At 38.8% G+C, this 23704-nt stretch overlaps 1 long non-coding RNA gene across 1 annotated transcript in view; it reads right to left on the minus strand.

Annotated features, from left to right (window-relative positions):
- Positions 1-2778: 2778 nt before the first annotated feature.
- Positions 2779-23704, minus strand: part of LOC119909170 — a 31681-nt gene continuing 10755 nt past the window's right edge. Inside the window, exons 2-3 of the long non-coding RNA XR_005445389.1 lie at positions 22429-22621; positions 2779-3130 (exon numbers count right to left, since the gene is read on the minus strand). This is a non-coding gene — a long non-coding RNA (uncharacterized LOC119909170). The remainder of the gene's footprint in view (positions 3131-22428; positions 22622-23704) is intronic.

Raw genomic sequence — 23704 nt, forward strand, 5'->3', positions numbered from 1 at the left:
ACGATTCAGTGTGAGGTATTTGAAAAATAAGCAGCACATTGTCAGGTCCTTCCTGAACCTTGAGACTGGATTTCAAGGTATGCACATCCACCCCCTCTGCCTGAACTATGCAGCACATTCAGTGCTGGAGTCCAGCAATGTAAAACATGTGGTGATGTTATTTTACAAGACCAGAATTTATATGAGCATTTAAAATGTGCAAGGCAACTGAAAACTCCAAACTGTGCTCTGCATGGAGTTATGCTCTGTTGCATAACCATGTACTATAAGTCAGTGAGGGAGTTGGCACATTGAATAATTACAAAACAGTGTCTATTGTTGAGCTGTTGTTGAAAATTGTCCTCTGGTTTATTTCCATTGGTCAGGCCTCATACTCTAGGCCCACACCCCAGAACCATGAATACTGAGATTCCCCACATGTTTTTCAATCTGGTCAGGTCACTCAGAGAAACAGAGAACAACATATCCTGCTGAAAATTGAAAAATTAACAGAGCGGACGAAGAGGACTGACTGGATTTTCCAAAGGGCATTTACAGCAGTGCCATGGACCTTTTTCCTTTCTTTTTCTTTTTCTTTCTCTCTCTTCTCCAAACATCATGTGCATGTGAGAGCACAAACCACAGCTGCTGCAAATGTCACGCTAGTACTGAATGTTCAATACTTCAAAATCCCATTAATCATTACAAATAAATAGGGGATAAAGTGCAACTGCAGGAACATTTATTTTATTGGAAAGCTCTAAATCTCTAGCTATTTTTAATTCATATTGCCATCAGGCCGTTTTTTTCCCCCTGCAGGCAGTGACCCGGCTCCTGGCCAGATTCCAGTCCAAGTCTTACTTGGGTTAAGTTGTTTACACCAACCTTTGACATCATGCGCTTGACTGCCGTTGCTTTGAAGAAACCAGTTATCAAAATGTTTTGTATTGTATTCACAACTTGTTTCCGCCAATGAAATCAGTTACTGTGTGTTTAAAGTAAGCAATTGCATATTCACCAGCTAGTCGGTGTCCCCTCTCCCTGTCCCCCCTTCCCTGTCTCTCTTCAGCTGTCCCTATCCTATCTAATAACAATTCGTCATGATCTCAAACTAAGCACCCACAGCTTTTGGCAAATAAGGTTAGGGAAAGATTGTGGTCATGGTAAATGTTCTGGAAAGAACTACGCTCACATGAAGTCTGGTTTCAACTGTGAAAGTGAAGCATTTTGAGTATTACATCCTTTCCTGCACTGCCACTGAACTCAAACATTTTAAACAGTCTGAACAAATGATAAAGGCTTCTGGAGAAAGTATAACACTGAAACACATGAAACTCAGTTACTGAACTTACTTAGTAAGATTGATTTTACCAAAAAAGCTCCCTTTATAGTTTGAACCATATTGCTTTGCAAAGAAGATTGGGTTAAGCACGGCTTCAGCATCACACACATACAGTACAAGCCATATTTTTATATTATGTATGCAGCAGATTTAAATGAGCATGCCATTAAGTTTTGTAAAGGCTGCTTGAGCATATAGGATAGGGCAGAACGTGTCAACCATAACCACTTCTTCTAATGTGTCGTTTTAAGAGTAAAACCAAGCATAATTATAAGGCTGCTGATGTCAGGGTTTTTATTCCAACCCAAGAAATGAACAAGAAAGTGAAAGAGCTTCCAATTATCTTTAAATGAAGGCTGGCTTATGCTACTGAAATGCAGCCTCAAAAAAGTTTTTTTAAATAATTTATTATATTGGTCCTCTGACTGGGCTCTTTGTTTTTAGATCGTTTCACTGGGAATCAGTTCAGCTTTGACTTTATACTGGTCCAGAGACCAAGCACAGTCATATCCAAAACTGTGGTGTTCTGGAAACTTTTACAAGAAGACCCGTCGTGCCAATTAACCAAACCCTGTGCTTTGGAGAGTTTTAGTTTAAATCATCATAGCACTGACGGCTGAATATTCCAGTAAGCAACTTCACGGTACGACTTTTTTCCTTTGCAATGATGGCTCTTTTTGTTGTTTGCCTTGCTATAAATGCGTTCTGGAGCGAATGTGGTCTCCAAACAGAAACCCATAAAAAACAACCAAAGGCTAACGGATATGGGGTTTCAGTAACAATTGCCTCTGGTTATAGGAAGAATAAATCACCCTGCTAGCACAGGAGAACATCCATACATGGAACAGAATGCAACTGGCACTGCAGCAATCTACTGTCATACTGGATTTATGACTTGGCACATAAGTGGTGTATTTTGTGGCACAAACAATATCGTTGCCAAAAGGGATGTGCAGACAAAGATACATTTTTCTCTCAGATCATCGGCTAATAAAAATCACATCCAAGTACTGTGTGTTAGGAAGACTGTGAGAATCAGGTACCTCATTGGGGAAGTGGCAATTTCCTACCACCTTGAATATGTTGACTAACAAGCATTGAAAAATTATTGTCACTTCTTGTTAAACAAGAGTTGGCATATGCATTCGGATAAAGGCTCAAGGCCACTTAAGAGAGCCAACGACTAGGTGGAACTGTAACGGCTAAAAATATAAAAGAGGTCACACTCCTAATGTTTCAATAGGTTTGTGTGCACAGTTTTCATCTGCAATGGGGGATTATTAGAGACATTTCTGGCTCCTCCATACAGTTGTTTAAGTAGTCTGACTACACTGCAACCTGTCTGATCTGCTGGAGACCTTTGGATATGTTCCCAGATGTAATGCCAGGCAACAAGGGAAGGACCCTAACACAGACAGATGAGGCATCAGGATGACTTCAGTGATTTGTTTTTTTAATTTAGTTTACAGGCAGGCACAAAGCTAGGTACATACAGGATCGGGTAACAGGTAAACTAAAATGAAAACAAACCAACATGGTAACTAGGAATGACCTGGCAAGGAACAAACTAAGTGAACTAGTATAAATGGTGAGTGGCTGATTAGGGAGTGAGTTGAAGGTGAGGAACGGGCGGAGTAGGCCAGGTAACCGCAGGGCTGATGAGAGAAGTGGGAACAGGTGTGTAGATGGGTGGGGCAGTCAGGTGATGGGGAAAGACGGGAAAGTCTGAGGGCATCTAGTGGACAGCTTGAGGATGGCAGGTCTGGGGAGTTGAAGGAAAGAGCATGGCCTGAGAGAAGAGAGCAGGGGCTAGAGACAGAGACACAGAGTGAGGGTAATAATAATAATCTTTATTTTTAGAGCACATTTCCAAAACTAGTGCTTTCACAAATGCAAAGACAATAAAACACACATAGAACAGATAGAACAAGGCACACAATGACAATGAAAGCAAGAAAACACTTAAGAAATTAAAATACAGTTAAAAGAAATAAATAATTAAAATCAACTAAAAATCAGGAACGGCTCTCCTATAGAAGTATGTTTTAAGAAGGGACTTAAAAGAGTTCACTGACTCAGCCAATTTCCTCAAGCAGGCTGTTCCAGAACCTCGGGGGCCTGACTGCAAACACTCTGTCCCCTTATGTTTTCAGTCAAGACTGAGACAGATAAAAGACCTCTGCCCAAGGATCTGTGAAGGATCCGAGTTCTGTAAGAGCATCCTGCAGGTGCAGAGAAAAACACCAAATAATCTGTGCAGAGCAGAGCTTAGCCAATACCCCCTCTTACTAAAAATACAGAAAAGATCGATTAAATTTTACAATCACTTAAATCACTAGACATACCATCACAAAGCCCTAACATACCATGAGCTCTAACCAGAGAAGAGTCCCCTCAGCCAGCTGGTCCTGAGGCTCTCTGCAGTAACAAGTAACAACCTCAGGACAGCAACACCAACTCAAACAGACCAAACCAAATTATCAACAAGCAAAAAGAAAAATAGATAGATAGAATACTGGAAAGAAACCAAAACACAAAGTAAATTACAATGTTATGTGACCCTAAAAAGAGAATTCACACTGGCAAATTACCAGAGCACAATAAACTAAACTAAACTAAGAAAAATGTTGACACACAGACTGAGTGAACACAGCCTACCAGGAGAGGAGAGACTCTGCTCCCAGTGTGACAGGGGACAGGTAGAGACAGAGCTGCACTTTCTAACCTCATGCCCTAAATATAAAACACTATGATAAAAACACTTTGCAAATATTTCACAAATATACCCCGAATTCGAATTTATATCAGACACACAGAGACTTGCAGGAGAAATGCCCAAATGTCAAATAATTGCTGCAAAATGTGTCTCCTCATGCCACGAACTGAGGACAACCAGCGGAAACTACTGATAAATAATTGTACTAATTTTCAAATTATTATTTTGATTATTTCATATTTTAGTAATTGTTTTGTTTTTAAATTTCTCATTTGATACTAAGTTTTATTGTGTTTTTTTAAGTAATCAATTCATTTTTTATCTATTAATACACACACATTTATGGTTTTATATGATTATTTTATTTAAATTTTTAATATTTAATTATTTTTTTTACCACACACACAGTTTTATTTATGTACTTTTATTTTTAATGTTTCTTTCATTTTATACTTTTTATTATTATTATTCCATTTTTTATTAACACACAAACACAACTTTTACTGTTTTATTTACTTATTTAATTAAATGTATGAAATTAATTGTGATCATGTTTCTTTGTTCTGATCAAAAGTCTGGCAGCTGAGTTCTGGACAGTCTGGAGTCGATCAATAGATTTTGGGGTCGAGCAAGTAAAAAGACCTTTATCTTATCACTAATCCAGACATGAAGAGATTAAGATGTAAAATGGTCATTTTTTAAATATATTTCTAAAATGGTAAAAACACAATTGCACAATGCAGATGGCTGGGGATGAGTGTATGTGGTGACAGGAAGAGACTTGGAGGTAAACTGACAGTTCATATTCAGTTGTGGTTTAATTAATTTCTTAATACTTAAATCTTGGTAGTCTTCCTTGAGAATTTTTGACATTTGCTTTTTGTGATGAGGGGAACAGAAATAGTTAAATCCAGCGTAATCTGACTTGATGACACTAAACTGAACTCTCTCATACTTGCTGCCAGTAGACTGGTTTCCCAGGATTCTTTTCTAAAATGGAAGATGCTCCACAAATATTTCCGATTAACTTGCTTGATTCCGAGGTCAACAGAATCCCTTGTGGCAAAATGAGCTTTTTGTCTTCATTATATCTGGAGTGGGAAATTAATGATTTACTGATGAAGGCACAGCACTTGAAAAAATTTCCTTTTCTGTGGGAGTAACTTTACTTCCTGTTAGAAACAAGGAAGTACGTCCCAAAAAATCATGATGTAGTTTTTGACGTCAAATCAATTGTCTGACGCAAATTACAAATATATCACTGTTATTCTAAATTCAACATATTTGAAGCATGAATTGCACATTCACACACACTCCACCTACTCCCTCACTCTTAGTCCTCACACTCTCTCCACATGCAGACTAAACGCTGACACACGGTGATCCAGGCCAGACAGAAGCAGCAGGTCAGAGATGACTCTGAAGGCCTGCCAGTAACATTCTCACACAGGGGACTTTATCCTCTCACAGATTGCTTTGTTTTTTCACTGCTATCGTAAAGAGGGGGCCGACATGGAGGCCAACTCAAATACTACTCACTGTCCACACATGGAAAGTTTTGTGCCGCACAACTGAAACACAAACTTGACGATGCCAACTGATCCCATTAAATGTGAGAATAAAATATTACTCTTGAACTGCATGTAAAGACTTCTGATACCGTTGCCACCGCCGATGCATTGGTAAAACGTGTCAGACTGTATATAAGACGGGGGAATAAAATGATGACCCTCTGTTAGCTAACTTTCTGCAATAACTAGGCTAGCTAACTACAACTTAGTTAACTTAGCTAACTAAACTAGAAAGACAAACCAACAATCAGACACAGAGAGACATACCTACTGTAAGTTCTAAGTAAAATACATGATAAATTGGTTAGCTAGCTCACAGCGATGTTTATCGGTTTGATGCTCTGACTTAACGAGGCGTGACGGCGTGACAGTTTTTAACGAGGCATGACAGTGCGCCTGCGCAAGCTTGGAGAATGACGTATGACTTATGGAATTACTATAGTCATACGTCACAACCCCGGTTTAACAACTAACTTTGAGCACATAATTTAGCCAGTTGTCAAAAAATATTTGGCAAACTATGTGGGTAATCAACAATATAAGGAAATGACTCAAAAAAATATGAAATATCATAGAAATGTCAAAATACACTGGAGGGGGGCTTTAAGCTCTTGGGCTCAGCTGCTCGGAGGAAGGACTAGAAATCTGGCCCTAATACTCATAACATAATTCTCACAATGTCTCTCTACAGGTCACCCATATACCAATGATAGAACAAGGGCATCTCTAGCAGTATGTGTGTTGAATATTATATAATTATGTCATACCACAGATCCAGTTAAATTAATTGACTTTTGTGGTCAATATTATGGTGGACCGATCCTGACACAGGCAGAAATAAATAACTGCTCAATAAATAAATAAGCATCCAATTAAATACACAAAAAAATAAAGTAAATAAATAAACGTAGGTAGTAATTAAATTATACAAGGAGACATAAATGTATATTTTAATTAGTGCCTTTACTTATTCACCTTTGTTATAATTACCTTATTTATTTATTCTTCATTATAATCTTCAACTTTATTAATTACTAATTTTTTATGTATTTATTTATGTGTGTGTTTTAATATTTTTTGTCTGTTTTATTCTTCCTTTGTATTTTTTTACCTTATTTATTTTCACCCATGGTATTTATTTCTGCCTGTCCTTTTTACATTTCTGTATGCATTTCTGCCTCATTATGCAAATGAGGAGGGGCTGTGTCTCAAGGGGTCATCTTCTCTGCTATTGGTGGACCAGTCAGACAGGAGAGCTCTAGGCCTTCTCTGCTTGCACACATCAACGATCTTGCTCCTCACACAGTCAGATGGCTTCCTTCAGTGCGCTGAGGTGTTTAACAACTCTGAAGACACTACCAGCCATGTCTTCCTTCTCTTTTCACGTAGACGCTCCGACAGACAGTGCTTTCAGTTTGCTGCATGCATGGACACAGAACTGCGGTATAGGGAGAAGCACACGGTCAGCTGGCTGCAGCTAAATCTGGAGTGCACTCGTATTCAATTCTGTATGGTAAATTCAGTTTTAACGGAGCAGAGCGAGCTGACAGGCAGAGTTAGAGGCTTTTTCTGTCCGTTTCTCTCTTTACAAAGACGCATGTTGCAGTCAGAGTCTTCTCTGAGATGCGAGCACGACATACAACACAATTTATCAAATTACACAACGGATATACAGTATGAAAATAAGATTGATTGGATTATACTCACAGGAAGTATAAAACCTGTTACATGCGTCTATTAAAAGTAAAGTAACACAAAAATGTCAGGGAAATTACTTTACTTAGATTTAAGTACTGCAGTTGTACATTTGAAATACCTTCCTACCTTTCTGATAGGAAGCCTTCTTGAGGTGGTATAAAACATTTCTTCTTAAATTATGATTTGAGTTGTGGACAACTATGACCACATGAATTAAAAAAATAAACATTTCACTGCCCAAGTCAGCTATAACACAAGTCTTGTTCATCAGACTACATGCTGTACAGTATTTGTGGACAGATTTTGTCCCAGGATTTATTATGCATTTCTTCTTCTTTGTTGCATGATTTAGAATAATAAGGTGAGAAATGGGTCTGTTCTGAGGTCATCCTGCACTGCAGCAGCTAATAAAGTCCATTTAATCCCAAAAACGCTTTTCTTTTAGGCAGGCTGGAGCAGAAAACAACTCACCTTTCTCAAGTTGTACAGTAATGTCACATGTGTATGAAGGTGGATCAAACCAGCTAATCTTAAATGTCAAAGTAGAGAGGAGCCTAGTAGGCCTATTTATTTTCATTCATTACACAATATGAATAAGCTATGCAGACAGTTGTAAAGAAAGAACATCTTTTTCTTCTGTTCTCTACTTGTTATAGTTACACAGTATTAGGGGTGTGGGCTGTATTAAAAGTATCCACTGTTCTCCCATGCTCTAACACACAGTAATGATGAAATGTGTGCTGTTCTCACATTCTTCCTCTGTATGTACACATAAACAACAAGGCAGGGAAATATAAAAGGAATTTATTTTATTGTTTGGGGGTTATTTGTTGCCCTCCTTCTCCTCCTTCTTTTCCTCTGAGGAATATGGTTATGTTCTCCGCATGCCTCCTCTTGTGTTTTCTGTGTACAGTAACTAACGTTAGCCTTCATTAAATAATTTCGACTGGTTAAGTGCAGTAACTTAAAACTTTAAATTGACTTCACCACCACACATAAAACACGGCTTAATAGCAAACTTAATGGTAACTGTTGCGTTTTTGTTGAAACAGCAGCTGAAAACAGCAGAGCAACGAGCTGCTCCATGTGGGAGCATTTACCGTAAATACTCGAATAGGAGTGCACTCCAGAAACAACAGCTCACTTTGCAGTTCTGTGTACGTATAAGTCACTAATTGAAAAATCTGTAGGTCAGAGTGTCCACATGAAAAGAGAAGGAAGACATTGCTGGTAGTGTCATAACAAAGGTGAATAAGTAAAGGCAGTAATTAAAATATATACATTTATGTCTCCTTGTATAATTGAATTACTACCTACATTTATTTATTTACTTTATTTTTTGTGTATTTAATTGGATGCTTATTTATTTATTGAGCATTTATTTATTTCTGTATTTATTTCTGCCTGTGTCAGGATTGGTCCTCCATACAATATTGGAGCAACACTAAGGGTGAGTACACAGTGAAATCATCAAGTATTTCCATAATAACCATGGGCTATACTGTATGACTTTCAGATTATGACATCAATACACTCAGTATTAATCATAAAATGTCATGGAAACCACATTGTAAAGTGTTCCCAAAATTTTCAGTGTGAAGTCAGAATTAGATTGTGCAACATTACTTGGGACATTGAAGCATAATTGTCACCAAGGACTATATGGAAGCTTCCTATTATTACAAGATCAGATCAGATTTAAACCTCTTCAATTTTTTTATTTTTTATTATTAAAGCATTAAAACAAACTTTGTATGAACTTAGTAAGTAACTGTTGTATTACAGTAACAAACTAAATCTTAAGTCTATAATCATAGTATTTGAATCTACTCAAGCACAAACGCCAGTGCCATTTATAATTTATGTTATTTAACTCTTCATTATATAAACGTGTATGGTTTGCAGTGCATCAGCTTATAGCTTTGTTGCCATAATCTATATTTTTAACATACTTTTAAGTTAATATTTTCAACTGTTTCTCCATTACATTTAGCTAAACTGTTTATCTTAATTATTTGAACAGTTAATTACCTTTGCCATCTATTTCAACCATGTATCCATTATTTTTAGCTAACTACTTAGTCTTTTCACTTGCTAACTAGTTTGTAGTCTTGAGGTGTTAGAGGTGACTCAATAGGTAATATATATTTCTAAAACAAATCATAATTTTGATTTTTTTTAAATTATTTAAGCTACTCTAAAATTTATACATGTATCCCCTGGAAAACGAAATACACCCTTCAAGTATTTTGGCAGCTTTTTATGGCTTTATTAAACACTGGAAAGTAGTGAGCTGACGAGAAGAGAAGGACACTGGAAAAATACAGTAACAATTGACACTGACAGTTTTCTCTCATACAATTCAGTTCTTTCCTTCCTTGGAATTTAATAAACATGCTCAACTTGCACGTGATTAAACCCCTACTTGACCAGCATCAGTGAGAAACAGACCAACTAACCTTTTGATTTTTTGTCTGCGGCTGACTGACTCCTCTAACTCAGTGGGGGCCACGGGCAGCAGCCGGGCTTAACCAGCTGAGTCATACACTAGTGTTGTACAGTCATCTAACAAGGTTAATTCTTGCGTCATAAAGGATTTTTGTTTGCATCAGAGATCCCCTAGCAACCACATCTCGCACCATCAAAGAGGTCTATTAAAATGGCTGTTTTTCAAAAATGCCCCCCGCACTCCCAATAAATATAAGTACAATGTTAACCTCTTAACATTCCTGTAAAATTCATGCAAAATGCCATTCAAGGCATAAAGTAAATTGAATGAAGTTCTTGAACCATTGGGAGTATGTGCATGGTTTGGGGCTTCTCTGAAAGATAAGTGCTACTGGAATTGATTAATAGTTTAAACCACACTAAAACTAATCTATTTTTCATTTCCACTTGAAAATGCTTGCTAACAAATGCATGCAGACAACTGTAGCTGGGACTTAAGCTTAAGCCTTACCTAGTCCTAGTTTAAATTTCATACTACCCTTGGCCTACCCACGAAATAACTTCCTTACAGCGCAGGCTCTCATTAGCTATTGTAGACTGTGAAAGGGACATGTGAGCTCCTGTTTGGTCGGATTTGGTGTCACTCGAAAGGTCAGAGTTCAGCGGCTAATTTGAATACAAGCTATCGTAGTTGTTTACATTCAAATCGGAGTTATTACGGTTATAATGACATACGTCTGCCGGCAAATATGAAACGATGCGGTAGCAGTCCCTGGGGATTTATTGATGGAATAATATGTTTTGGAGTAAATATTTTTACTGGATTGATCATCTGGGCCCTGCGATGGACTGGCGACCTGTCCGGGGTGTACCCCGCCTTTCGCCCAAAGTCAGCTGGGATTGGTTCCAGCCACCCCGCGACCCTGTACGCAGGATAAGCAGTTGACGATGGATGGATGGATGGATCATCTGGACCTTTGATAATGTAACAAGACCATTTTTGTTGGAATATAATCGATTGTGGATTACTATGAGGCTTCAGAGGTGAGTCGCGTCAATTTTGATTGTACTGCGTGGTCTGACAGAGGTGATGATTGTACCCGCTGTGGTGATTGTGTTTTGATATGGTTTGCATTGGTTGAATCACGGGGATTTTAGATCTCAAACGGTGTGTCACCTGAGTATGAAGCCAACAGTGAAACAAGGATCATGCCATTTTGGCGATATGGGGGTGCTCAACATTTGATTTTACATAGAACTACCAGTTTTCTCCCAATAAGTTAATATACAGCCTATTACAATACACATTTCAATGTTTAATGCTGTAAATAAACATGTAAAAAGAAAAAAACTTTCAATAAAGATTTTTAAAGTGCGTAACCCTTATCCTGTGTAGACGTGTGTAGTGGCAGAAGAGGAACACTTGCTGAAGAGACAGAACCTCAGCTTCACTGGTGTTGTGCAGAGTTGTCCGTACCTCGCGAGACTTTTGGATAATTTATCACTTTTGAGGAACCACACCAAGAATATAATATATTATCAATTTTAAACAGCCGCCTACTTGAGGTAGACCCGTGAGGAACCATGACGTGCATGCAGTTGTCGGCACCACGGCAAGCATGCAAAACTCTGCACAAGACCAGTGAAGGACAGGTGAGAGAGAGAGAGAGTCTTCAAAAGTTCATTTTAGCTGGAAATGTACAGTTTAAGTTAAATGAATAAGATTAAAGCGGAGCCACCGTGTGTTATTCCCCCCCGGCTTGCAATCGCCATGCACAAAAACACATGATTCGACTGTCAGTCGACTATAGGCAGGACTTGACAATTCTGATTTGACTATGTAAATCCTTAGCCCTTAGCCCTAATTATTTCATATATAGCTTAACACTAGCATAGGCCTAATATTTATTCTGTTGATTTCATTCCTCAAATCCTACAGTCTACATTGGTCTCTAATTTATTAATTTAATAAAGTACTAACTTGTCAATAATCATAATTCATGCAGAACAATTACTTTAGGTTTTAGTCTTTACCTGCCCATCGTCAATTGTTTTCCCACATTGCACCTATCTCTCTTTAGGGCAGAGGTCACTAATAGGCGGACCGCGGTCCGGATCCGGACCCAGCCGCTGTCCTCTCCGGACCGCCGACCTACAGCCCATTTATTGTTGAGACTTACTACCTCGTGACGGAGCGTTTCTATTTTAACCCGCGCAGCTTTTCTAGCATTTACTGTACTGGTCTAGAGGACCAGGAAACTCACAGACCAATCGCATGTGCTCTAATCGTCTCATGTGACGCTGCTCAGCCAATCAAATCTGTGCATACCGAGGCTTGCGAGTCGAGTCCGCGAGATTCACCAGAGACGTTTTGGAAACACACCCGAATTGAGGAGACGAAAGATAAAAGAGATTTCACATGACTTTTAATCAAGAATGTACGGATTTTTACATGTACATTCCTCCCACGGGCAGTTCAAAACCAGAATATCTCATAGATCTCCAATACGCTAGCTGGAGCTCACGTTTCTCACTGAACAACAGAAAGTAGGAAAGTGGTAGCTCTGTAAGAGGAAATGAAAGAGAAGAGGAGGCATTACAGCTGTTCATTTGTGTGTTTATTATAAAATTGGTTAAGACTACACTTCATCACTTCAAGCTACACTTTTTATTACATTTTTTCTAAAAATTAGGCACTTTAGTTTACTTAAATTTAGAATTTATTATTTGAATAGTTATTATTTATTATCCCTCCAGTTTGATGTGAAAACTGACTGAAATATTATTTGATTTGACAGTCCGTTGTTGACTAAAAACATGTGTTGATACAACTATAGGTTATAGTACTGAATGATAACGCAAGTTCGTCGTTTTGATGTTCCGGACCTTTGCTTCAGGAAATTTTCTCTAACTAGACCTCTTTGAAATCTAATTGAAAACCCCTGCTTTAGGGGAATATTCCAGTGAAATACTCCGTTGAGCAATGCATCATCCGTCCTGGTCACCTCAAGCTGCTGTTCTTCCTCTTCTTGTTTTATTGGTGGGTGCCTTGACTTCCTGTCACTGTTAATGCTAATTTTCTACATAGTACCACCTGCTTTGCCGGAGGGGACTGTAAAAAATATGTGAGAATCCTGGGAAAAATGGGAAGGTTGAAAGGTATGATGTGCCACCGCTATGTTGATGACACCCACATCTGCGTACACATTAATCCTTATGACTGGACATTAAATGACAAATTTTAACTATTCATCCAACTTGTCATCCCTTAAGCCAACCCAATTCAATTGGCGGCCCAGAGGCAACCTCCGTGTGGACCAGCATACAACAATGTTTATCGGTTTGATGCTCTGACTTAATAATTTCATCAAGCTCTGAAAATATCCAAAAGCACTGTTCTGTCCAACAGTATCTTGACAAATATTTTTTCCCAAAGTTGGTAGTGCTGATGTTTTATCTGACCCTTATTTAATTGACAGGAAGTTGTCACTATTGTAAGTTACTGAAATATTTTGAACTGATCTATGGGACATATGGATGAGTTGGACACATCAGTGCTATAACAATGTATGGTGCATAAAGTAGGTCAAATCTGACCTTATGGTGGTTCTGTTAAAGGATTATGTTGATGTGTTTAAGCCTGGGCCCTAAATTTGAAATATTCTGGTCTCTAAATCACTAGTACGTACAAAAGGTTTCAGAATCCGTGCAGTAGACGGCTTCAGCCTGCAGCTGCAAACTGGCTGCAGTGGCTGCAACATATTCCTTCGGGGAAATTGTGCCCATCAAAATTACATCCACAAAAAGTGCTCAGACAGTTACATGAGGTGTCTGACAACATCATGGAAAGGATAACTACCAGTGATTCCTGGTGACAACCTTTGTATTTCACCTGAAATCTTATGAGAGGAAACCTGTTGCAGGAAACGTTACTTCAAACAAACTCTCTCTCCAACTCTGACTCACTGGTTCGCGGCTACCGGCTGAAGCCATCTACTCCACTGTTCCAAAACTCTTTGTACGTACCAGTCAGTTTAACACCACAATTTGTTAAAATAGGGCCCATATTTAAAAATTCCAATATTATCCTTTTACATACACGTTATGCCATGGCACACTATTCATCCAACCTTGTCGTCCCTTATGCCCAATTTAATTCAATTGTAGTGCATTTGTTTAAGTTAAGAATTATAATTCCTATACTCAGAATTTCATTTAGTAAGTTCAGTGCTGGAGCTTTTCTTGTACTCAGAAGAATCAGCATCATGTGGGAGAATCGGACCAAGATGAAAATGCAGAAAACTTGGCTTTGGGCCAAGTCCAGGCTGCAGATGGACATCTGTGTGTACAGATGTTGGTCCAGACTAGGATTTTTGAGGCTCAGCTAAAATACATCTCAATCCGGGGTAGTCACTTAATGGAAGCACAGGATAAGAAGACCAGCGGTGTTCCACATGAATCTGTACTTGTTTTTCAGTCAGCACACTTTATGGTATAATTTTCTAATACATAAAGAGTTTGAGATTTAACGCGATCAATTAAATGAAGGGTCTTCATTTTACATTCCCTGTATTGCCCTTACAATATTGGTGTATAGAAAATTCTTCAACTACAATGAACATGTTATTAACAACCATTATTAATCAATTTCTGTTTTTATATATTGAACTATGTTTTTGCAAATGTTTTTCATGAACTCTCTTCTGCCTGGAGCTGTTTTTGCTATTTTCAGATCAAGACATTAAGTCTCATATTTATTTTTGTTTTATTATTTTTTTTAATGTTTTTTACTTTCATCGGCATCTGCAATTTTAAAATGCTACCCGTAAATGACCTTGAGAATGAAAATGTCTCAACGCTTTTCAGATTGATGACTTTGGAAAAAGGTTGTATTCCAAACATCTTACATCAACAAAAGCAAGTGCATCCAGCTGTCACATGTGCTTCCTCTATTTAAACAAAGACATCATTACCATTTTTAACTAAATGTGTTATGTCTCTCTGTGTTTAGAATATGATGTTTCTCATACAGACAGCACTTACAATATGTTTGGATTTGAACTGAATCATAATCATGCGCCATCTGGAGTTAGGTCCATTTGTTGCTATGTTAATACTACAACACAGACTGAATGAATGCGAACTGCAAATGAACCCGATCTCAATCAACACTTTTTCTTTTTTTATCTTTAATTTATATTGTGTTCAACATACTGACCATGCATAAATGGGAGATAGAGTTTTTAATAACCATTTGTCATTCTGACAATCCTGTTTCAAAATTGAATGGTCTTCCAACTCAGCTGTGTTTTTGTTTGAGTCTTAAATAATCAGTTTATGCCATTTTTACTCCAGCTGTGTTTCATGTCAGTTTTATGAAGATTTCTTCAGCTATCCATTGTGCATCTATTGTTTTGACAAATTTTCTGCACTGCATTGAAGATATTGACAATATATAAACCCCTTCCTTCTACAATTTTTGTCTGCACAAGTCTTTAATATATAAGAACTTTCTCCTTTGGCACTTCCTTTATATAGAATAACATTTGTAGACAGCTACTGAGCCAGCCAACTCATGTGGCATCTCGGGCTCCTGTAGCCCTCAGATAAAGACATGGGAACATAAATTGAGGGAAACACAACCAGGATCCAAGAGAGCGGGCCAAGACAAGGAGCACATGTTCAAACCAAGGACAAGAGAGAATTTAAATGTCAATTGTTGGCAAGCAATAAAGGAAGGTCTGCTTTCAAATAAGGTATCAGCTTGTTACACAGTGTAAACATGTGATTAGAAAGCTGGGGGAAATCACACATTAGGTGCCATTTCACATTCAAATGAGATGTACTACATTGTGTATGCATTATGTAAGTCTTGCACATGAAGTTTTTGTATACACTGTATTGTTTTGTAACTTATTTTACTATAAATTTAGTAATTCTTTATTTGAAGGATCGCATTTAAGAGGAATCTACCATTGCACTCATTTTAAAGCTGCTATAATGTTTTTCTAATTACAACAGACCAAATGACAAGTCAGTACAGTCAAAAACCCACAGAAAATCATCTCCCAACTCTGCAGCTCTATGGAGCGTTTTAGCTTTAGTTTTTTAGCTCTTTGTTTTGGTTTTGATGGCCAACAACTAAAACCCCACTGTAGACTGGCTGCTCAGCACCAAACAGCAGACAGACACAGATAACAACTAGCTGACCAAAACAGAGCTGAGGAGAATGAATATTGGACTTACATTCATCCGGTGGTCAGAAACACGACTCCAAATGAATACTAATGTTGCTCCCTATCTGCTGGATGTGTAAGCAATTGCTAGTATGTTAGCTATAACAGCTTAAAAGGTGTCTGTTTAAGCTCCTCCCATCAGGCAGGTGCTTCAGGTCAATCTGCTCATGCACAAATAGACTGAAAGTTTAAAAACAGCTTTTCCCCCAAAACTATGGCACCATTGAACTTCAACATCTCCTGGGCCTAGTAAACTGCTGCTTTAGCTTCTGATGCTTTTTGCACTCTTGTTAGCAGCATTTTATCGATAATTGTATTTTATTCAATATATATTGCTTGTATTTTGCATTTATTGACATTTTTATTGCTGATTTTTTTACATTTCTTATCTCGTTCCTGTCTTATTTATTCTTTGTACATACAGAATGAAGTCTAAGGGTGTATTTGCGCCTATCTTGTTTTGTTTGATTGAATTGAACTCAGGTTCGTTTCCCCCCTTGATGCGGATCTTTTGGGCAGTTTGTTTAAAGTGTGAACTTTAAACAAACTGCCTAGATCCAACCCACTTGCAGAAAGCGCTGCACCATTATTGGAGTTTCCAGGTTCTTGTAGTCAGTGCAGATTGTGTTTTTAATTACACTGATAACTACCTGCTATGACAGACAAATCCAGAGTGCGACAGGGTAAGATTTTTATTATGTAATTAAGGGTGATGAAATGGATAAAGATGACTCATTATTGATAGCACTACAGATAAAAGTATGGAGTAATGTTAGCAGTAATCATTTGTGATGTAATAATCTGTCGATCTGGTTGTATAAACATCGCCTCTCTATGAATTCAAACTTTTAACCTGGTCCATCTTATATGCAGTGCCACTGTCAGCATGCCAATGGAAGGTGCACATAAGAGCAGGCGCTCTCTCCGCCGGAGCTTATATAGTGTAGTTCTGTCTGTGAATCAAAAGCCTCCTGATACCCCCCCCCCCCTCGAATTTCTGTGAAATTGATGGATGAATGGATGACCTTAGCACACATGTGGTTTTGTTCATAAATTCTGGTTCACTTGCAAAAAGGGCAGTGTGAGAGCAAACTGCACCGAACCAATAGCAAGTGAACTAGTATTTTTTTGGTTTTCCCTTTTCCACAATGTACCTTTTTTTTACCTTTTTTTCGTATCACCTCCGTCGAGGTTCCACGCGAGCTGAGAGATACTAAAATGTGACGTGAAAACACGGCAGACTACTGATTGGTCAGAGAGAATTCTCAATATTCACTGCATCATCATTGCGCGTGCCTGACAGAGGCCAGCAACAGAAAATTCTATATTGTACAATTTTTCGTGCTTCATTTCATCACTAACTCCACTTATGAGAAGTTTTGAAGTGAGAAATCAGCTGTGTAGATTTACAATATTGACAGTTTTTCAAAAAGTGACAGCTGAACAAAAATGTGCTTGAATATTTTCGGAGTTGAGGAGCTCCACAAGTGGCTGAGGGGGAAGCCTGTGCCAACCCGCGTGAGGAGCTTGCGAGGCCGGGCCAGGCGCCCGCTCACAGAGCCCTCTGCTCCCACCATCACACAGACCGCTGCAGCAACAACGGCAGAGGAAAACACAGCTGGAAGGTTTTCATACTTATCTGTCTTTACATTCTGAGGAATGTTGAAACTTTTTAACTTAAATCAAGAGACAGCTGTGTGGGTCGCTGGTGCATGTATCGCATTGAAAATTACGTCGCGGCAGTTGTGTGTGGTGTTGCTATGACGACCAGCTACAGTGAGGGGTACTATTACTGCGTTCCAGGCAAGCGGGAAGCTTCCAGTCTACAATATGAAGCGAATGCGGAAGTTCCTGAAACCTGCAATCTATTGAAAATCCAGCGGGGGGCGACTCTTCTCGTTGCAAAAAGAAGTCCGGCTCCATTAGAAATAATGGGAAAATGACCCGATTTCTCAGCTGAATAATTACCCCAGTAAACACTTTCCTGATGAGTTTATGGCCTCAGTCGGTAGTTTCAAGTCTTCTTCAATACAAAATGATGTTTCGGGATTATCTATGATTGACAAGTCGTTACCATGGCGACCTGTCAATCAGGCTAGAGCTGACTCGTACCCTCGACACTGTAAATTTAACCTGCGCCGTTGAAAACGCTTATTAGGAGTCGGCTGTTCACTTTCTCTGGTGAGTCCATTTAGTTTTAAGACTGTGGTTTGCTAGACAAAATTATCAGCCCTGTTAAAATGACAGTTAACGTGAATTACAGGTGCAGGAAGCTAGCTAGCTCCGCACACGGCCGTTAGCTCTGCGTCACTTCCGGGCACTTCCTGGTTGCAAAAACTCGATATTGCGGCACCCTATCGGCCAAACTCGAGGCTTCAAAATGGCAGTCCACAAACCAACGGTTGACGTCACAATGACTACGTCCATTTCTTATATACAGTCTATGGTTCCAGGCAACTCGGAACTGGGAAATTTCCGACCTCCAACTAGAGAAACTACCCTGGAACGCCACCTGAACTTGGAGAAAAAATAGCTACCCCGACTTCACGAGTAGCAGCTGAATTACGTCACAAAACAATGTCAGCGGCCATGGAAGCACACACTGTAAATGGTAAACCATAAACTAAAAAGCAACAAAAAGTATATTTGCATGTATTTAAATTAAAATAATTGTTAAAAATGCCAAAACATTAGGAAGTGTAACCTACAACATTGACTTGAGGGTTGCCAACTGATGTAGCTAGAGGAGTACACAGAACTAGTAAAGTATAGGCTATTTATGTCAGTTGTTGCAGTTAACTGCCATCCTTTTAATTAACACCTAAAACACTGCTGAGGGTGCAACTGTGTGTACACTTTGTCAAGGTTTTCGTTTACTTTCGGCATCATGCATCACCATGCACCTGGAACGCACTGATGTCGGAAGTTTCAACTGGGAAATATCCCAGTTCCAACTGGTCTCGAACGCGGCACATCTCTGGGTATTATCTGCAATGGAAAACGGAGTACGGCCAAACCGAGTGGAGGCGAGTGGAGGCGAGTTGAGCTGGTACTGGTAATGGAAAAACAGCATTTTAGCATGTATATTTGGCCATTGTTTCCAGATTAAGTCATCAGGTTGAATGTGAAAATATTTAGGCTGAAAAGGGGAGAGAACGAAAGGCTATCTGAAAGGAAGACTTAAGTTATTTTGTATAAGTTCTCCATTCTTCTCTCTCTCCCTTCAGGGACAATGACTGGAGTGGCGATATCAGTCCATTGAGTTGACTTCAGTCTGCAGCAACAAAGCCAACGCTGTTACACAAGATTTCCATTTTCCATTTTCCAACACCCATTTTCTTAACCTTCAACACAAACACAAACTGTGCCAAAAAGAATACAAACATTTTAGCTATGTTGTCTTACATGCTTAGCATCATTATCATTCCATGCCTTTACTTACTGTAATACATAAGCAGTTTATGCTACGTATATCAATATGTGCACATTTTAATTTTAATCTCTAATATATTTAAAGATGTTAATGTGTTTGGTGCATATCCCCTCCTACAGCTTTTATGCTACCAATGTATGTATGTATGTATGTATTCATATGTAGACATAGTATTTATAACATATACAATACAACCTTAGTGATTTCAAAATGGTCACTGTGGGAGTTAAATAATGCATTAAGTCTATAGGGCCCAATTTACCATCATTGGATTTATAGCCCTCAGTCATTGTATACATTACCAACTAGACTCAAATTTCAAAATGTTGTGTTACACACTGATCAGCTAAGCATAAGCTCATTATGCTGACATGTACAGTGTGTACGTTATTATGCGTTAAATCCTAAATTAATGTTAAGCTTAAGAGCCAGTACATACAATACTGTACATTAAAAACAATGAGTTTTCATATGATGTAATATTAATCACCCGATCATAACGTTAATTATAACACTGCCACAAAAATCATGCCAATCAGCATCAAAACTTTGAGCAATCGCACACACTTTTCTAGTTTGCTTTCTCATTTCTAACTTCTACTCAGAAGAATTTGGACATCTGTATGTATTTTATTTGTTGATGAACTCCTTCAAACCTGAGAGAAGTTCATACTGTGTCTCAACACTATTTTGCATCCTTAAAAAATCCCAAGACTTTTTTTTAATTAACTCTCTCATTTGTTGCAAGCATATAATGACTGCATTTCCAACTTTAAAAGATATTTTCTGAGATTTCTCTATGTTTACACTTGACTGGAAAGTGACCTTTACAGTGTGTGTGCTCACTATGTAAACCATATTCTACTGTTTTTATTCCCCACTCTAAACTTTTATATTCACTTCGTACACTGGGCTTTTCCCTGTCTTTAGTCATTACACCTACCAACTTATGAGTGCATACATTTTAATTTAAGGAAAAAGAGCTATGTTTACAGGCTTAAAGAGTGATTTGATATTATAGATGGTAACTTGAGTATATAACGTTATTTTCTAATTCATAATGTTTACTCTGCTTCACAGCCTTTACACGAGTTTAGCACTGCCAGTAAAGGATTTAATACTCTTGGCCTCACATCTTTCCAGCTAGAAGGGAACAATTTCCAAACAGACTATCTCTGCTGCAGGTTTCTTCATAACTGCTCATGTTTGTTAGAAATTTATGCCATTAACAAAATATATTACAAAACCAAACTGAGGAAGAAGTGCAGCCTTCCCAGTGTGCTCCGTAACCACATATAGGTCAGAGCATTAGGGAGAAAGTTGTTTTACACAGGGGGTTTATGGGTAGGTCTTGCTGTGTGGGAAAATCAGGTCAGACACAGTGTGTAAGTGCAGACTGAAGGGAAACGCAGCCCCTTCCCATGTAAGCCCCACCAAAAGCGCACACTCCCAACATGAATTACGAAAAACCTTTGTGCCTTCCCCACAGGTTATTGGTCTCCAGCTACGACTTCAGGGAACTTTATGTAATCTAATTCAAAGCAGATGGGTCATTTCCCATTAGGAAACAGCAGTTTAGCTATCCCCCTATACCATTCCATACATGTCTATATATAATACACCAAAGCCGTGGAGACAAGAGCACAGTGTGGGAATAGTTGCCCCGCAGAACTACTGCTGGACGAACATGAACTTCAGATGCTTTGCACTCATGGAAAAAAACATGAATTCCTTGGTAGATTAGGTCAGGATCCTCTAACCCACCATCTCCACCACACACGCACGCAGACAAACACACACCTCCACACTACTAACAGATGACATATGTGAAGTCAAACACATTGTTTCTAATTACTCTCTATAAAGTTCCTTTCTGCAGATTGGACCTCGTCCTCTGGAATTTATATGTCCTTGCACATCTAGGCATGGGGCCGAACACTAAAAGGGTCAAAGGTTACACAAATAGCTGCACTGTATAGGAAGAGTCAGTTTATTTTAAAAGGTGGAAGGGGTGGAAAACGTGTTGTTTTCCCTGGATATTAAAATTGATTATTATCCTGGAAAAAAAAAAGAAAAAAAAAATTATATGTTAAACAAATGCAATAAACAATTAGAAATTTTATGTTGTTAAAGGCTTAAAGGCAGAATGTCCAGGGCTTACCTAAAAAAAAAATGTATAGACTTATTAAAAAATAATCCCTCTCAATCATCACTTACAGTATGACACACTAGAAGTGCCTGTATTTTATTTTTATTTTGCTGTTCAGGACCCAAAAAACTTTTTTCCAGTCGGCTGCCATTAAATCATTGCAGAAGAAGGAGGCCAAATGAGATGGGGTAATTACCAGAGCTTTTTTGTTTTATGTACCATTTAAGGAAAGGTTAGGTTACAGCCTCCTCATATGTTTTCAGTTGAATGGAAGCTTCAGTGATCGTTTATGTTGAGTACATTATGATTTCGCTACATCATCTGTTTCCATTACATTTTGCTTTTATTGATACACTTTAACCAAGCATAAAAACCCATTTTACAATATTTAGATTTTTTTTATCCACTTAGGTTTTTCTAATGGGCAAAATGAAAATGCACATAATTATAGTTGTCTGAAAAAGCAGAGACATATTGCCAGACACTGACACAAACCTTCATAGACGCAATGGATGATTATAAAGGACATTTTCGGTGGGTTCACCTCCTTACCCTCATAATAAATGGTGTAAATAATAATGTTAAACAGTGGAAAATACACTCACTGTAAAATATGTGGCTCTAAAATCATCCTGATTTGCAGAAATCCACTCTCGTACTTTCTTTCTTATGTAACTCCATGAGAACAATCAACTAGTCAAATGTTATCATGGACCTGTTGACTTTTGTATTCCCGTGTGTAGAACAAAAGGTGGGTAAAGAGCCAGAAAATAAATGCGTGTCCATCAGTGTATTGTAACATGGGAAGTTAAAGATGTCAGACAAGTATAACATGCAAAAAGATACTTACACCCACCTTACAAGGGTCCAGTGTGTTTCCTCTAGTTCCTAGGTTCACAGGAAGTTCAGAATATTTCTGTCAGCGTGCCAAGATTTCCTCCTCAGGGGGGGCAGTCTTATTTACGGCAGAAGTAAGGAGAACCTGGGGGTGTTCCTGTTCATCTCTCCATGTATTCATCTGTCACCGTGCAACGGCATTTCAAGGGGGACTGGAAAGAGTAAGAAGGAAAGCTGAGAGGAAATGCTGGTGTTACTGGGCTTTGTGAAGAGGCACAGGGGAGGCTGAGTTTGTGGCGCTGCAAACACAATGAGATTGATTTTCCTTGCAATCCATCTGCCAAGGTCAGCATTTTGGGAAATCAAAACAAAAAACAGAGAACTACTTTGTCATCAGGGCTTGACATGAACACCCGCCGACTTGCTGTGTTACCCAGTGTGAAAAATTATAGTCTTTTCAACAGACATCTGAAATAACACACGAATTGCAATGTGACACTACGACACTGCAGCTCACATCAGTACTACCTGTACATAGCCTAGTGTTAGCTCAGTGGTCCATTCGTGAAGCCTGTCTTGACTGACAACACTGTAAACAAGAAGACGTTGTGGAGATTAAACTCACGGACTGGCGCACCGGCAGATTTTCCCTGTGGCTTGAAGGCTTTTTTGGCCTGCTGTTAATCATCAACTTGTCTAGCGGCAGCGATGGCAAAGCAAGCTTTTTTTAAAAGCAGCAGAATCCACGCAACAAGCACGTCTCACTCTCTCCTGCAGTGCCGCCGGTGCCAGTGTGCCCTAAATATGACATCCAGACTTTTGTCAAACGAGAATATTAAAGTTGAATCTGTCACAGGGCAGCCACTGTCCCTTAGGCCCCAGCCACACTACTGCGTTTTCAAATTAAAATGGATACCTTATGCTACGTTTGCACCTCCCATCCAGACTAAAATGACGAAAACGAAGACCTAAAACACTTGGAAAGTGCCGACCCCATTTTACGTTTTGAAACTCCAGAGGGCGTTTTAGTGAAGATGGGCCAAAACCACCGAGGCGGTGGTGAAGGATCTTGTTGTGAACTTCTATCGGACACACGAGATGCCACGATGCCTGAGGGCAATTGACTACACACATCGAAATTAAATAACCCTTAGCCAACTCAGACTACATCAACAGAAAGGGAAAACATTCTCTAAATGTACAAGCTTTGTGTGACCACCAGTATCGTTTCATGGATGTTGTTGGGAGTATCACGATGTGCGCAGATTTGCCAACTCGAAATTGTCTGCTGACCT

Source organism: Micropterus salmoides, unplaced genomic scaffold, assembly GCF_014851395.1.
Source record: "Micropterus salmoides isolate LMB-PRFRI ecotype aquatic unplaced genomic scaffold, ASM1485139v1 Ms_hic_scaffold_18, whole genome shotgun sequence".
In the NCBI taxonomy this organism is placed as follows: domain Eukaryota; kingdom Metazoa; phylum Chordata; class Actinopteri; order Centrarchiformes; family Centrarchidae; genus Micropterus; species Micropterus salmoides.